Source organism: Cupressus sempervirens, chromosome 9, assembly GCF_028749045.1.
Source record: "Cupressus sempervirens isolate cs-2001-9-10 chromosome 9, ASM2874904v1, whole genome shotgun sequence".
Lineage (NCBI taxonomy): Eukaryota > Viridiplantae > Streptophyta > Pinopsida > Cupressales > Cupressaceae > Cupressus > Cupressus sempervirens.
Genome location: NC_143126.1, coordinates 103,748,776 through 103,767,487, shown reverse-complemented (window position 1 = coordinate 103,767,487; position 18,712 = coordinate 103,748,776).

Sequence of the window (18,712 nt, the reverse complement as noted above, 5' to 3'; positions counted from 1 at the left end):
ATGGTCAAGATTAAAGGTGAAGTTCAGTCATAAAAGGAGATTTCCAAATTAAAGGGAGTTAACAGATTTAATTTGAGTAAAATAAGGAGTTAACTGATTCAATTTGAGTAGAAAAAGGAGTTAACTAATTTAACTCATTTTTTATCAATAGTGAACTGGAAATTTCTCTTTTTGAACTGAAGAGAGATTTTATTCAGATATTTAATTAATTAAAATGAGATATGCTCTCATAATTAATTTTTCTATTTAATTAAGTAATCTTTAATTAATTAGAGACACTTTTCTTATTTAATTAAATAACTTCATTTAATTAATTAGGAATGGCTTCTCATTCAATTAAATAACTTTCTTTAATTAATTAGAAGTAAGTACTCCATTTAATTAAATAATTTTAAATTTTTTTTCGAAACTAGTCAACACAAGTCAACCGTAGTTAAATCTGGTCAACTTTTGGTCAAGCTTGATCTTTGCGTATGTGAATATGAGCAAATGTGAGTATGCATTTCAGCAACAATTCGATGCAAATTCTCATTCAACCTTTCAAAATGAAGACATGAGGGTCTCTTAAATAGACTTTCCTGGAATTCATCAACGGTTGAGATCGATTTCAATCAATGGTCATGAATAAAGGTGAAGTTCAGTCAAAAAGGGAGATTTCCAAATTAAAGGGAGTTAACAGATTTAATTTGATTAAAATAAGGAGTTAACTGATTCAATTTGAGTAGAAAAAAGAGCTAACTGATTTAACTCATTTTTTATCAATAGTGAACTGGAAATTTCCCTTTTTGAACTGAAGAGAGATTTTATTGAGATATTTAATTTGATAAAATGAGATATGTTCTCATAATTACTTTTTTTATTTAATGAAATAATCTTTAATTAATTAGAGACAGTTTTCTTATTTAATTAAATAACTTCATTTAATTAATTAGGAACGGCTTCTCATTTAATTAAATAATTTTGTTTAATTAATTAGAAGTAAGTACTCCATTTAATTAAATAATTTCATTTAATTATTTCAAAATTCTTTTCGAAACTAGTAAACTCAAGTCAACCATGGTTAAATCTGGTTAACTTTTGGTAAAACTTGATCTTCACGTATGTGAGTATGAGCAAATGTGACTATCAATTCCAGCAACAATTCGATGCAAATTCTCATTCAACCTTTCAAAATGAAGAGATGAGGGTCTCTTAAATAGACATTCCTTGAATTCATCAATGGTTGAGATCAATTTCAAGCAACGGTCAGGATTATAGGTGAAGTTCAGTCATAAAGGGAGATTTCCAAATTAAAAGGAGTTAACAGATTTAATTTGAGTAAAATGAGGAGTTAACTGATTCAATTTGAATAGAAAAAAGAGTTAACTAGTTTAACTCATTTTTGATCAATAGTGAACTGGAAATTTCCCTTTTTTCACTGAAAAGAGATTTTGTTGAGATATTTAATTTAATAAAATAAGATATGCTCTCATAATTACTTTTTCTATTTAATTAAATAATCTTTAATTAATTAGAGAAATTTTTCTTATTTAATTAAATGACTTCATTTAATTAATTAGGAATGGCTTCTCGTTTAATTAAATAACTTTGTTTAATTAATTAGAAGTATGTACTCTATTTAATGAAATAATTTCGTTTAATTATTTCAAAATTCTTTTCGAAACTAGTCAACTCAAGTCAACCATGTTTAAATCTGTTCAACTTTTGGTCAAATTTGATCTACACATAAGTGAATATGAGAAAATGTGAGTATGAATTTCAGGAACAATTCGATGCAAATACTCATTCAACCTTTCAAAATGAAGAGATGAGGGTCTCTTAAATAGACTTTCTTGGAATTCATCAACAGTTGAGATTGATTTCAATCAACGATCAGGATTAAAGGTGAAGTGCAATTATAAAGGAAAATTTCCAAATTAAAGGGAGGTAATAGATTTAATTTGAGTAAAATAAGGAGTTAATTGATTCAACTTGAGTAGAAAAAGGAGTTAACCAATTTAACTCATTTTTTATCAATACTGAACTGGAAATTTCTCTTTTTGAACTGAAGAGAGATTTTGTTGAGATATTTAATTAAATAAACTGAGATATGCTCTCATAATTACTTTTTCTATTTAATTAAATAATCTTTAATTAATTAGAGACACTTTTCTTGTTTAATTAAATAACTTCATTTAATTAATTAGGAATGGCTTCTCATTTAATTAAATAATTTTGTTTAATTAATTCCAAGTAAGTACTCTATTTAATTGAATAATTTCATTTAATTATTTCAAAATTCTTTTCGAAAATAGTCAACTCAATTCAACTGTGGTTAAATCTGGTTAACTTTTCGTCAAACTTAATCTTTGCGTATGTGAATATGAGCAAATGTGAGTATGAATTCCAGCAATAATTCGACGCAAATTCTAATTCAACCTTTCAAAATGAAGAGATGAGGGACTCTTAAATAGACTTTCCTAGAATTCATGAACGATTGAGATTGATTTCAATCAACGGTCAGGATTAAAGGTGAAGTTCAGTCATAAAGGGAGATTTCCAAATAAAAGGGAGTTAACAGATTTAATTTGATAAAATAAGGAGTTAACTGATTTAACTCATTTTTGATCAATAGTGAACTGGAAATTTCCCTTTTTTAACTGAATAGAGATTTTGTTGAGATATTTAATTTAATAAAATGAGATATGCTCTCATAATTACTTTTTCTATTTAATTAAATAATCTTTAATTAATTACAGACACTCTTCATATTTAATTAAATAACTTCATTTAATTAATTATGAATGGCTTCTCATTTAATTAAATAACTTTGTTTAATTAATTAGAAGTAAGTACCCCATTTAATTAAATAATTTCTTTTAATTATTTCAAAATTCTTTTCGAAACTAGTCAACTCAAGTCAACCATTGTTAAATCTGGTGAACTTTTGGTCAAACTTGATCTTTGTGTATGTCAATATGAGCAAATGTGAGCATGAATTTTAGCAACAATTCGATGCAGATTCTCATTCAACCTTTCAAAATGAAGAGATGAGGGTCTCTTAAATAGACTTTCCTCGAATTCATCAACGTTTGAGATCGATTTCAATCAGCGGTCAGGATTAAAGGTGAAGTTCAGTCATAAAGGGAGATTTCTAAATTAAATGGAGTTAACAGATTTAATTTGAGTAAAATAAGGAGTTAACTATTTCAATTTAAGTAGAAAAAAGAGTTAACTATTTCAATTTGTGTAGAAAAAGGAGTTAACCGATTTAACTCATTTTTTATCAATAGTGAACTGGTAATTTCCCTTTTTGAAATGAAGAGAGATTTTTTTGAGATATTTAATTTAATAAAATGAGACATGCTCTCATAATTACTTTTTCTATTTAATTAAATAATATTTAATTAATTAGAGACACTTTTCTTATTTAATTAAATAACTTCATTTAATTAATTAAGAATGGCTTCTCATTTAATTAAATAACTTTGTTTAATTAATTAGAAGTAAGTACTGTATTTAATTAAATAATTTCATTCAATTATTTTAAAATTCTTTTCGAAACTAGTCAACTCAAGTCAATCGTAGTTAAATCTAGTCAACTTTTGGTCAAACTTGATCTTTGCGTATGTGAATATGAGCAAATGTGAGTATGAATTCTAGCAACAATTCGATGCAAATTCTCATTCAACCTTTCAAAATGAAGAGATGAGGGTCTCTTAAATAGACTTTCGTAGATTTCATCAAGGGTTGAGATCGATTTAAATCAACGGTCAGGACTAAAGGTGAAGTTCGGTCATAAAGGGAGATTTCCAAATTAAAGGGAGTTAACAGATTTAATTTGAGTAAAATAAGGAGTTAACTGATTCAATTTGAGTAAAAAAAAGAGTTAACTGATTTAACTCATTTTTTATCAATAGTGAACTGGAAATTTCCCTTTTTGAAATGAAGAGAGATTTTGTTGAGATATTTAATTTAATAAAATGAGATATGCTCTCATAATTACTTTTTCTATTTAATTAAATAATCTTTAATTAATTAGAGACACTTTTCTTATTTAATTAAATGACTTCATTTAATTAATTAGGAATGGCTTCTCATTTAATTAAATAACTTTGTTTAATTAATTAGAAATAAGTACTCTATTTAATTAAATGATTTCATTTAATTATTTTAAAATTCTTTTCGAAACTATTCAACTCAAGTCAATCGTGGTTAAATCTGGTCAACTTTTGGTCAAACTTGATCTTTGCATATCTGAATATGAGCAAATGTGAGTATGAATTTCAAAAAAAATTAGATGCAAATTCTCATTCTACCTTTCAAAATGAAAAAATGAGGCTCTCTTAAATACACTTTCCTGGAATTCATCAACAGTGGAGATCAATTTCAATCAATGGTCAGGATTAAAGGTGAAGTACAGTCATAGAAGGAGATTTCCAAATTAAAGGGAGTTAACAGATTTAATTTGAGTAAAATAAGGAGTTAACTGGTTCAATTTGAGTAGAAAAAGGTCTCAACTGATTTAACTCATTTTTTTATCAATAGTGAACTGGAAATTTCCCTTTTTGAACTGAAGAGAGATTTTGTTGAGATATTTAATTTAATAAAATAAGATATGCTCTCATAATTACTTTTTCTATTTAATTAAATAATCTTTAATTAATTGTAGACGCTTTTCTTATTTAATTAAATAACTTCATTTAATTAATTAGGAATGGCTTCTCATTTAATTAAATAATTTTGTTTAATTAATTAGAAGTAAGTACTTCATTTAATTGAATAATTTCGTTTAATTATTTCAAATTTTTTTTCGAAATTAGTCAACTCAATTCAACCATGGTTAAATCTGGTCAAATTTTTTTCAAACTTGATCTTTGCGTATGTAAATATTAGCAAATGTGAGTATGAATTCCAGCAACAATTCGATGCAAATTCTCATTCAACCTTTCAAAATGAAGAGATGAGGGTCTCTTAAATAGACTTTCCTGAAATTCATGAATGATTGAGATCGATTTCAATCAACAGTCAGGATTAAAGGTAAAGTTTGGTCATAAAGGGAGATTTCAAAATTAAAAGGAGTTAGCAAATTTAATTTGATAAAATAAGGAGTTAACTGATTCAATTTGATTAGAAAAAGGAGTTAACCAATTTAACTCATTTTTGATCAGAAGTGAACTGCAAAATTCCCTCTTTTAACGTAAGAGAGATTTTGTTGAGATATTTAATTTAATAAACTGAGATATGCTCTCATAATTACTTTTCGTATTTAATTAAATAATCTTTAATTAATTAGAGACACTTTTCTTATTTAATTAAATAACTTCATTTAATTAATTAGGAATGGCTTCTTATTTAATTAAATAAATTTGTTTAATTAATTAGAAGTAAGTACTCCATTTAATTAAATAATTTCGTTTAATTATTTCAAAATTGTTTTTGAAACTAGTCAATTCAAGTCAACCGTGGTTAAATCTAGTCAACTTTTGGTGAAACTTGATCTTTGCGTATGTGAATATGAGTAAATATGAGTATGAATTCCAGCAACAATTTGATGCAAATTCTCATTCAACCTTTCAAAGTGAAGAGATGAGGGTCTCTTAAATATACTTTCATTGAATTCATCAACGGTTGAAATCGATTTCAATCAACGGTCAGGATTAAAGGTGAAGTTCATTCATAAAGGGAGATTTACAAATTAAAGGGAGTTAACAAATTTAATTTGAGTAAAATAAGGAGTTAACTGATTCAATTTGAGTAGAAAAAGGAGTCAACTGATTTAACTCATTTTTGATCAATAGTGAACTGAAATTTTTTTTTTTGAACTAAAGGGAGATTTTGTTGAGATATTTAATTTAATATAATGAGATATGCCCTCATAATTACTTTTTCAATTTAATTAAATATTCTTTAATTAATTAAAGACACTTTTCTTATTTAATTAAATAACTTCATTTAATTAATTAGGAATGGCTTCTGGTTTAATTAAACAACTTTGCTTAATTAATTAGAAGTAAGTACTGTATTTAATTAAATAATTTCGTTCAATTATTTTAATATTCTTTTTGAAACTAGTCAACTCAAGTCAACTGTGGTTAAATCTAGTCAACTTTTGGTTAAACTTGATCTTTGCGTATGTGAATATGAGCAAATGTGAGTATGAATTCTAGCAACAATTCGATGCAAATTCTCATTCAACCTTTCAAAATGAAGAGCTGAGGGTCTCTTAAATAGACTTTCCTAGATTTCATCAAGGGTTGAGATCAATTTCAATCAACGGTCAGGACTAAAGGTCAAGTTCGGTCATAAAGGGAGATTTCCAAATTAAAAGGAGTTAACAGATTTAATTTAAGTAAAATAAGGAGTTAACTAATTCAATTTGAGTAGAAAAAGGAGTTAACTGATTTAACTCATTTTTGGTCAATAGTGAACTAGAAATTTTCCTTTTTGAACTGAATGAGATTTTGTTGTGATATTTAATTTAATAAAATGAGATATGCTCTCATAATTACTTTTTCTATTTAATTAAATAATCTTTAATTAATTAGAGACACTTTTCTTATTTAATTAAATAACTTCATTTACTTAATTAGGAATGGTTTCTCATTTAATTAAATAACTTTGTTTAATTAATTAGAAGTAAGTACTCCATTTAATTAAATAATTTCATTTAATTATTTCAAAATTCTTTTTGAAACTAGTCAACTCAAGTAAATCGTGGTTAAATCTGGTGAACTTTTTGTCAAACTTGATCTTTGCGTATGTGAATATGAGCAAATGTGAGTATGAATTCCAACAACAATTCGATGTAAATTTTCATTGAACCTTTCAAAATGAAGAGACTTTCTTGGAATTCATCAACGGTTGAGATCGATTTCAATCAACGGCCAGGATTAAAGGTGAAGTTCAGTAATAAAGGAAGATTTCCAAATTAAAGAGAGTTAAAAGATTTAATTTGAATAAAATAAGGAGTTAACTGATTCAATTTGAGTAGAAAAAAGAGCTAACTGATTTAACTCATTTTTGATCAATAGTGAACTGGAAATTTCCCTTTTTGAACTGAAGAGAGATTTTGTTGAGATATTTAATTTAATAAAATGAGATATGCTCTCATAATTACGTTTTCTATTTAATTAAATAATCTTTAATTAATTAAAGACACTTTTCTTATTTAATTAAATAAGTTCATTTAATTAATTAGAAATGGCTTCACATTCAATTAAATAACTTTGTTTAATTTATTAGAATTAAGTACCTCATTTAATTAAATAATTTTGTTTAATTATTTAAAAAATCTTTTTGAAACTAGTCAACTCAAGTAAACTGTGGTTAAATCTGATCAACTTTTGGTCAAACTTGATCTCTATGTATGTGAATATGAGCAAATGTGAGTATGAATTCTTGCAACAATTCGATGCAAATTCTCATTCAACCTTTCAAAATGAAGAGATGAGGGTCTCTTAAATAGTCTTTCCTAGAATTCATCAACGGTTGAGATCAATTTCAATCAACGGTCAGGATTAAAGGTGAAGTTCAGTTATAAAGGGAGATTTCCAAATTAAAGGGAGTTAACAGATTTAATTTGAGTAAAATAAGAAGTTAACAGATTCAATTTGAGTAGAAAAATGAGTTAACTGATTTAACACATTTTTTATCAATAGTGAACTGAAAATTTCCCTTTTTGAACTGAAGAGAGATTTTGTTGAGATATTTAATTTAATAAAATGAGATATGCTCTCATAATTACTTTTTCTATTTAATTAAATAATCTTTAATTAATTAGAGACACTTTTCTCATTTAATGAAATAACTTCGTTTAATTAATTAGGAATGGCTTCTCATTCAATTAAATAACTTTGTTTAATTAATTAGAAGTAAGTACTCCATTTAATTAAATAATTTTATTTACTTATTTCAAAATTCTTTTCGAAACTAGTCAACTCAAGTCAACCGTGGTTAAATCTGGTCAACTTTTTGTCAAACCTTATCTTTGCATATGTGAATATGAGCAAATGTGAGTATGAATTCTAGCAACAATTCGATGCAAATTCTCATTCAACTTTTCAAAATGAAGAGATGAGGGTCTCTTAAATAGACTTACCTAAAATTCATCAACTGTTGAGATCGATTTCAATCAACAGTTAGGATTAAAGGTTAAGTTCAGTCATAAAGGGAGATTTCCAAATTAAAGGGAGTTAACAGATTTAATTTGAGTAAAATAAGGAGTTAACTCATTCAATTTGTGTAGAAAAAAGGAGTTAACTGATTTAACTAATTTTTGATCAATAGTGAACTGGAAATTTCCCTTTTTGAACTGAAGAGAGATTTTGTTGAGATATTTAATTTAATAAAATGAGATATGCTCTCATAATTACTTTTTCTATTTAATTAAGTAATATTTAATTAATTAGAGACACTTTTCTTATTTAATTAAATAACTTCATTTAATTAATGAGGAATGGCTTTTCATTTAATCAAATAACTTTGTTTGATTAATTAGAAGTAAGTACTCCATTTAATTAAATAATTTCATTTAATTATTTCAAAATTCTTTTCGAAACTAGTCAACTCAAGTCAACTGTGGTTAAATCTAGTCAACTTTTGGTCAAACTTGATCTTTGCGTATGTGAATATGAGCAAATGTGAGTATGAATTCCAGCAACAATTTGATGCAAATTCTCATTCAACCTTTCAAAATGAAGAGATGAGGGTCTCTTAAATACACTTTCGTAGAATTCATCAACGGCTGAGATCAATTTCAATCAACGGTCAGGATTAAAGGTGAAGTTCAGTCATAAAGGGAGATTTCCAAATTAAAGGGAGTCAACTGATTTAATATGAGTAAAATAAGGAGTTAACTGATTCAATTTGAGTAGAAAAAGGAGTTAACTGATTTAACTCATTTTTTATCAATAGTGAACTGGAAATTTCCCTTTTTGAATTGAAGAGAGATTTTGTTGAGATATTTAATTTAATAAAATGATATATGCTCTCATAATTACTTTTTCTATTTAATTAATTAATCTTTAATTAATTAGAGACACTTTTCTTATTTAATTAAATAACTTCATTTAATTAATTAAGAATGGCTTCTCATTTAATAAAATAACTTTGTTTAATTAATTAAAAGTAAGTACTCCATTTAATTAAATAATTTCGTTTAATTATTTCAAAATTTATTTCGAAACTAGTCAACTCAAGTCAACCGTGCTTAAATCTGGTCAAGTTTTGGTGAAACTTGTGTGAGGCCTCGCCCCGACCCATCGTAGCATAGTGATACATTACTATTATTTTGATATTCATGACTCGAGATGTCGAGACATTATCTGATGCTTAGAACATAATTTATTATTCATGTTGTGTGATGTTACTTTTAGATATATTTGATGATTGTCATTTAAAGTTTCATGTATATGTATGTTGATGAAACTAGTAAATGTAGGATTGAGACTTTGATTTAAGAAATTTTAAATGATTAAGAATTAAGCAGGATGAAGAAACCCTTATTGATGTATGTTTTAATTTATATGAATTTCTGATACATATACATTTATGTACATGTGATTTTACGGGACTACTGATGTGTGCAATGAATGTGCAGATATTTAGCCGAGAAACCCTACGGAAGAATAGAACTGATCTCTTTGTAAAAATTTTGAAAACCTTGTTGTTTGTAATTCATGTATTGTATTGTAAGACATATGTATGTATCTTCTTTGTTCAGTGAATGTTAATGTTCGTAATTATGTTCTTTTAGTGTCGCTTGACACTCATAAATTATTATGTGCTTCAATGTGCTATTTAGGGTAAGTTGTTTAACCTTTGGACCCAAGTTGGTTTAGTTGGTGTCAGTTTTCTTTCAGGTTCTTAATCAAGGTTAGTCATCCCTTAATTCGAATTAGTGTTTAATCTGCAAAGTTAGAGTAGTTAGATTGTCCTATTTTATTCTTAAATTTTATTTGGCTCTAAACCTCTTTCCTAAGGCTTAAAATTTGATATTATTATACCCAAAGGGTATCAGTATGGGTTAGGGATCTTTTTCAACCCCTAAGCCCCTTTTATTGACTTTTGAGGTCACTCAAAAAGTCTCTTTTTGCTTTTATTCAAAAATTGACCATGAGTATCTTGTGTTACCTCACCTCATCTCCACTTAGGGTTTAACCATAGTGTAGGTTGAGTTAGGAGTTTCTAGAATTGCTAGTGGGTGGGAATAGCTATTGCCCCTTTTGGTGGTTGAGTTTGAGGCTTATTTAGAGGCCCTTCTTAGACTTGTGAAGGTTGTTACCCAATCTCTACATTTAGAAAGGAGTTTTGAAGATTGAAGGAAGGAAGTGGAAACTCTACTCAAACTTGTTCTTTGCCATTACCTCTTTGTGAAGGTAGGAAATTCTCATCTCCCTTATTCAGGTTTTATGTATTATTTCATGCTCATGCTACTTTGTTGTTGTTTCAATGTTGTATGGTTGTGGGTATGTTGGGAAGATTTGAAAACCATTTTATTTTGGTTGTTTTCCTTTCTTGTTTATGTTTGCAATTTTGAGAGTTTCCTTGCATGGGTGTTTTGATATTACTCACCCTTGGAGAGGGCAGAAGTGACCAATTTTGAGAAAAGTCTGTTTAGTTGGACTCCAACCAGTGTAGAGTCTCTTCTCAAGATGAAAAGAGAGAGAAAGGGTAGGGTGTTATGGGCCCCTACCCGTCAGCACAAACCTCGTATGAGTATGGCATTTCTAAATGGAAGAATGAAAGTTCTTGATAATTAGCCCTGATTGGGCATCTAATTTGGTGTTGTGCTTGACTTCTCCTAGTTGGAAGAATCCACCTTTCCCTAGTGTTGATTTATTGTAGATCTTGTTGTGAAAACCTTGTATAAATATGCATGTTTTTAATTGTTCTTGTTCATGCTTTTGGTGACCTGATCAGATTCTGTTCCTCCATGGTTCTAGAAATGAGTTGTAGAAAACATTATAAATCCCTTGATTAGGGTCATGAAGAAAATTTGATTAAATTGTTGAAATTTGGGATTGAGATCCTATTGTAATTATACTTTAAACCTTGTTGTAATTGGCAACGAAGCTGGGTTTTCTTCCTGATTCTTTCTCGGCTGAGCCTTTGAATCAAGTTTGCCAAAAAAATTGGTGTTGAGTATATTTTTTTGTCATGTGACTTAATTTTAAATTTTAAATTTAGGAAAGATGCACATCAAAATAATATGGAAATGGTGTTGATTTAATTAGGCAAGTTTCAAGTTTACTTCTATGTTGGAAATGAAAATTATATCATGGATGTAGATTTAGTGGGATTGAGAAAATTTTCAAGTTCTTTATACATTCCTTATATGTTCAAATGATAACTATGTTCGAGAAAGGAATTAATATTTATGGTTGTTTTATTGCAATGCAAGTTACATAGGAGTTCATATTAAATATGGTGTTAATATACCTTAAACTATTGTATCAATGTTTAAAACCTTTCAAAAAAATATACATGGCTTGAAATCTATACTTAGAATATTTCATCAAAAAAAAAAGTGTGTTGCAAGAGAGTAAAACTCTTTGCCTTTTGTATGGGAGAAGGAATTATATGAGTTTGAACAACAGAGAATATTTTATTAATTATCCTTTTCATTCAAATTTTGTAATAAATAAAATAGGAGAAAACATTGTTATGTTTGTTAAAATTACATAGAAAATTCAAAAAATGTATATATATAATCATATATATTAAATATCCTAAACCTTACCTATATTACTTTTGCCTTAAATACTTTTCTTCTTTCCTTGGTGGACGTAGCACTGCTAAAATAGTTTGAAAAGACCTTTGTTATTAAATTTTATCATATCTTTGCAAGTGGTATGAGGGTGATGTCACCCTGTCCCCTCATCTCCACCTTGGGTCAAGCGTTCTTGGAAAATGCTGAGTCATGCTATTTTGAATGCATTTAAGTTTAAATTTATTTCTTTAAACTTCCTCTTGGGCCGCCCACATCACTCCACCCTGGGTCAGCGCTCCATATCACCTCAGGCAGAGTGTGCAGTATGGAAAGCACTTAGGAAAATGCATGGAGGGATGGGGGGGGAGATGTGACGTGGGTCACATGATTTGGGTTTGTGTTGGGGTGTAGGAGTTAGTAAGTAGGTTAATATTTAGTGTTAGGTTAGTTAGTTTATGTTATGTTAGTTTAGTTTTTTTATTTATTTGTTATTTATTAATTTTTTTTTCTATTAGTTAGTTTACATGAATTTTAATTTGTTAGTATAATTAGTTTAATTTTATTTGATTGAAAGTATTTTAAATCTAGTTGTTTAATTATATTGTTCAAGTTTTAATATATAATTTAATAATATTCATTTTAGTATTAGTCATTAAGTTGGTTTAGTATCAAATTAATATTAAATGTAATATAGTTTACTTTTTAATTAGTTAGTAGTTTTAAATAAATATATATTTAATATAGTGGAGTAGAAATTATAGTTTTAATTTGGCGTTAATTGAATGATGATCTCATTAAAATTTAAAGGATAAGTTTAATTTTGTTAGAAATTATGTATCGTGCTAGATTATAGGTTCTATCATCATCTAACTTGTGGAACTATAGTTCTCTTCTAATATATTTGTTTTTACTAGTTTTATTGTATTATTGTTTTATAATTAGTTAGTCGTTAGTAAATGAAATTTAAATTTAGTAAGATTAGATAGTTGAAATGTTTAAAGTTAATAAATTTTAGATATATATATATATATATATATATATATATATATATATATATATATATATATAGTTTTAATTTTAGTTAATTGTTTTTTTTTAAAAAGTGGCTTTACAATATCGGTTAGATTGTTAAATCAATATTTGTCAAGAGATCTATAGTTGTTTTTAAATTTAGATATCTTTCAATTAATCTAAATTTTGAATACATTTATATTTTCATTTAAATAATTGTTTCACATTGTTGTAAGCAAATAAAATATCCTATCTTATGATCGATATCAATCTTGCCGATGTAATCTTTCACTAAAGTTTTAAACTTAAGAAGTATTGTAGTGAACCTTTACTTTTCCTGTAGAAATCAGATTAAAACGTTGAGCACTATAATTATTATAATTTAAAGAAAAAAGTATTGTGTGTTTTTGCCCTCGTAGTTTAGGCATGACAACTTGATCTTTGCGTATGTGAATATGAGCAAATGTGAGTATGAATTCCAGCAACAATTCGATGCAAATTTTCATTCAACCTTTCAAAATGAAGAGATGAGGGTCTCTTAAATAGACTTTCCTGGAATTCATCAACGGTTGAGATCGATTTCAATCAGTGGTCAAGATTAATGGTGAAGATCAGTCATAAAGCAAGATTTCAAAATTAAAGGGAGTTAACAGATTTAATTTGAGTAAAATAAAGAGTTAATTGATTCAATTTGAGTAGAAAAAGGAGTTAACTGATTTAACTCATTTTTAATCAATAGTGAACTAGATATTTCCCTTTTTGAACTGAAGAGATATTTTGTTGAGATATTTAACTTAATAAAATGAGATATGCTCTCATAATTACTTTTTCTATTTAATTAAATAATCTTTAATTAATTAGAGACACTTTTCTTATTTAATTAAATAACTTCGTTTAATTAATTAGGAATGGTTCTCATTTAATTAAATAACATTGTTTAATTAATTAGAAGTAAGTACTCCATTTAATTAAATAACTTCGTTTAATTATTTCAAAATTCTTTTTGAAACTAATCAACTCAAGTCAACTGTAGTTAAATCTAGTCAACTTTTGGTCAAACTTGATCTCTGCGTATGTGAATATGAGAAAAGGTGAGTATGAATTTCAACAACAATTCGATGCAAACTCTCATTCAACCTTTCAAAATGAAGAGATGAGGGTCTCTTAAATAGACTTTCCTGGAATTCATCAATGGTTGAGATCGATTTCAATCAACGGTCAGGATTAAAGGTGAAGTTCAGTCATAAAGGGAGATTTTCAAATTCAAGAGAGTTAACAGATTTAATTTGAGTAAAATAAGGAGTTAACAGATTCAATTTGAGTAGAAAAAGGAGTTAACTGATTTAACTCATTTTTTATCAATACTGAACTAGAAATTTCTCTTTTTGAACTGAAGAGAGATTTTATTGAGTTATTTAATTTAATAAAATGAGATATGCTCTCATAATTACTTTTTCTATTTAATTAAATAATATTTAATTAATTAGAGACACTTTTCTTATTTAATTAAATCACTTCATTTAATTAATTAGGAATGGCTTCTCATTTAATTAAATAACTTTGTTTAATTAATTAAAAGTAAGTACTCCATTTAATTAAATAATTTTATTTAATTATTTAAAAATTCTTTTCAAAACTAGTCAACTCAAGTCAACCGTGGTTAAATCTGGTCAACTTTTGGTCAAACTTGATCTCTGCGTATGTGAATATGATCAAATGTGAGTATGAATTCCAACAACAATTAGATGCAAATTCTCATTCAACCTTTCAAAATGAAGAGATGAGGGTCTCTTAAATACACTTTTTTGGAATTCATCAACGGTTGAGATCGATTTCAATCAATGGTCAGGATTAAAGGTGAAGTTCAGTCATAAAGGGAGATTTTCAAATTCAAGGGAGTTAACAGATTTAATTTGAGTAAAATAATGAGTTAACTGATTCAATTTGACTAGAAAAAAGAGTTAACTCATTTAACTCATTTTTGATCAATAGTGAACTAGAAATTTCCCTTTTTGAACTGAAGAGAGATTTTGTTGAGATATTTAATTTAATAAAATGAGATATGCTCTCATAATTACTATTTCTATTTAATTAAATAATCTTTAATTAATTACAGACACTTTTCTTATTTAATTAAATAACTTCATTTAATTAATTAGGAATGGCTTCTCATTCAATTAAATAACTTTCTTTAATTAATTAGAGGTAAGTACTTCATTTAATTAAATAATTTTGTTTAATTATTTCAAAATTCTTTTCGAATCTAGTCAACTCAAGTCAACTGTGGTTAAATCTGGTCAACTTTTGGTCAAACTTGATCTCTGCGTATGTGAATATGAGCAAATGTGAGTATGAATTCTTGTAACAATTCGATGCAAATTCTCATTCAACCTTTCAAAATGAAGAGATGAGGGTCTCTTAAATAGACTTTCCTCGAATTCATCAACGTTTGAGATCGATTTTAATCAGCGGTCAGGATTAAATGTGAAGTTCAGTCATAAAGGGAGATTTCCAAATTAAAAAGAGTTAACAGATTTAATTTGAATAAAATAAGGAGTTAACTGATTCAATTTGAGTAGAAAAAGCAGTTAACCGATTTAACTCATTTTTGATCAATAGTGAACTAGAAATTTACCTTTTTGAACTGAAGAGAGATTTTGTTGAGATATTTAATTTAATAAAATGAGATATGCTCTCATAATTACTTTTTCTATTTAATTAAATAATCTTTAATTAATTAGAGACAATTTTCTTATTTAATTAAATAACTTCATTTAATTAATTAGGAATGGCTTCTCATTCATTTGAATAACTTTGTTTCATTAATTAGAAGTAAGTACACCATTTAATTAAATAATTTTGTTTAATTATTTTAAAATTCTTTTCGAAACTAGTCAACTCAAGTCAACCGTGGTTAAATCTGGTCCACTTTTGGTCAAACTTGATTTTTGCGTATCTGAATATGAGCAAATGTGAGTATGAATTTCAGCAACAATTCGATGCAAATTCTCATTCAACCTTTTAAAATGAAGAGATGAGTGTCTCTTAAATAGACTTTCCTGAAATTCATCAATGGTTGAGATCAATTTCAATCAACGGTCAGGATTAAAGGTGAAGTTCAGTCATAAAGGGAGATTTCCAAATTAAAGGTAGTTGACAGATTTAATTTGAGTAAAATAAAGAATTGACTGATTCAATTTGAGTAGAAAAAGGAGTTAACTCATTTAACTCATTTTTGATCAATAGTGAACTGAAAATTTCCCTTTTTGAACTGAAGAGAGATTTTATTGAGATATTTAATTTAATAAAATGAGATATGCTCTCATAATTACTTTTTCTATTTAATTAAATAATCTTTAATTAATTAGAGACGCTTTTCTTATTTAATTAAATAACTTCGTTTAATTAATTAGGAATGGATTCTCATTCAATTAAATAACTTTGTTTAATTAATTAGAAGTAAGTACTCCATTTAATTAAATAATTTTGTTTAATTATTTCAAAATTCTTTTCGAAACTAGTCAACTCAAGTCAACCGTGGTTAAATCTGGTCAACTTTTGGTCAAATTTGATCTTTGTGTATGTCATTATGAGCAAATGTGAGTATGAAACCTAGCAACATTTCGATACAAATTCTCATTCAACCTTTGAAAATGAAGAGATGAGGGTCTCTTAAATAGACTTTCCTAGAATTCATCAATGGTTGAGATCGATTTCAATCAACGGTCAGGATTAAAGGTGAAGTTCAGTCATAAATAGAGATTTTCAAATTAAAGGGAGTTAACAGATTTAATTTGAGTAAAATAAGAAGTTAACTAATTTAATTTGAGTAGAAAAAGGAGTTAACTGATTTAACTCATTTTTTATCAATACTGAATTGGAAATTTTCCTTTTTGAACTGGAGAGAGATTTTTATGAGATATTTAATTTAATAAAATGAGATATGCTCTCATAATTACTTTTCCTACTTAATTAAATAATTTTTAATTAATTAGAGAAAGTTTTCTTATTTAATTAAATAACATCATTTAATCAATTACGAATGGCTTCTCATTTAAATAAATTTATTTATTTAATCAATTAGATGTAAGTACTCCATTTAATTATATAATTTCATTTAATTATTTCAAAATTCTTTTCGAAACTAGTCAACTCAAGTCAACCGTGGTTAAATCTGGTCAACTTTTGGTCAAACTCAATTTTTGCGTATGTGAATATGAGCAAATTTGAGTATGAATTTCAGCAACAATTCGATGCAAATTCTCACTCAACCTTTCAAAATGAAGAGATGAGGGTCTCTTAAATAGACTTTTCTGAAATTCATCAACGGTTGAGATCGATTTCAATCAACGGTCAGGATGAAAGGTGAAGTTCAGTCATAAACGAAGATTTCCAAATTAAAGGGAGTTAATATATTTAATTTGAGTAAAATAAAGAGTTAACTGATTCAATTTGAGTAGAAAAGGAGTTCACTGATTTAACTCATTTTTTATCAATAGTGACTCAGAAATTTTCATTTTTAACCTGAAGAGAGATTTTGTTGAGATATTTAACTTATTAAAATGAGATATGCTCTCATAACTACTATTTCTATTTAATTAAATAACTTAATTTAATTAATTAAGAATGGCTTCTAATATAATTAAATAACTTTGTTTAATTAATTAGAAGTAAGTACTCCATTTAATTAAATAATTTCGTTTAATTATTTCAAATTTTTTTTGAAACTTGTCAACTCAAGTCAATCGTGGTTAAATCTGGTCAAGTTTTGGTCATCTTGATCTTTGTTTATGTGTATATGAGCAAATGTGAGTATGAATTCCAGCAACAATTCTATGCAAATTCTCATTCAACTTTTTAAAATGAAGAAATGAGGGTTTCTTAAAATAAATTTTCTAGAATTCATCAATGGTTGAGATCAATTTCAATCAACGGTCAGGATTAAAGGTGGAGTTCAGTCATAAAGGGAGATTTCCAAATTAAAGGGAGTTAACAGATTTAATTTGAGTAAAATACGGAGTTAACTGATTCAATTTGAGTAGAAAAAGGAGTTAACTGATTTAACTCATTTTTGATCAATAATGAACTGGAAATTTCCCTTTTTGAACTAAAGAGAGATTTCGTTGAGATATTTAATTTAATAAAATGAGATATCGTCTCATAATTACTTTTTCAATTTAATTAAATAATCTTCTAATTATTTAATTAAATAACTTCATTTAATTAATTAGGAATGGCTTCTTTTTTAATTCAATAACTTTGTTTAATTAATTAGAAGTAAGTACTCCATTTAATGAAATAATTTCATTTAATTATTTCAAAATTCTTTTTGAAACTAGTCTACTCAAGTCAACCATGGTTAAATCTGGTCAACTTTTGGTCAAACTCGATCTTTGCATATGTGAATATGAGCAAATGTGAGTATGAATTCAAGCATCAATTCGATGCAAATTCTCATTCAACCTTTCAAAATGAAGAAATGAGGGTCTCTTAAATAGACTTTCCTGGAATTCATCAACGATTGAGATCGATTTCAATCAATGGTTAGGATTAAAGGTGAAGTTTAGTCATAAAGGAAGATTTCCAAATTAAAAAGAGGTAACAGATTTAATTTGAGTAAAATAAGGAGTTAACTGATTCAAGTTGAGTAGAAAAAGGAGTTAACTAATTTAACTCATTTTTGATCAATAGTAAACTGGAAATTTCTCTTTTTGAACTGAAGAGAGATATTGTTGAGATATTTAATTTAATAAAATGAGATATGCTCTCATAATTACTTTTACAATTTAATTAAATGATCTTTAATTAATTTGAGACACTTTTTTTATTTAACTAAATAACTTCATTTAATTAATTAGGAATGACTTCTCATTTAATTAAATAACTTTGTTTAATTAATTAAAAGCAAGTACTCCATTTAATTAAATAATTTTGTTTAATTATTTCAAAATTCTTTTTGAAACTAGTCAACTCAAGTCAATCGTGGTTAAATCTAGTCAACTTTTGGTC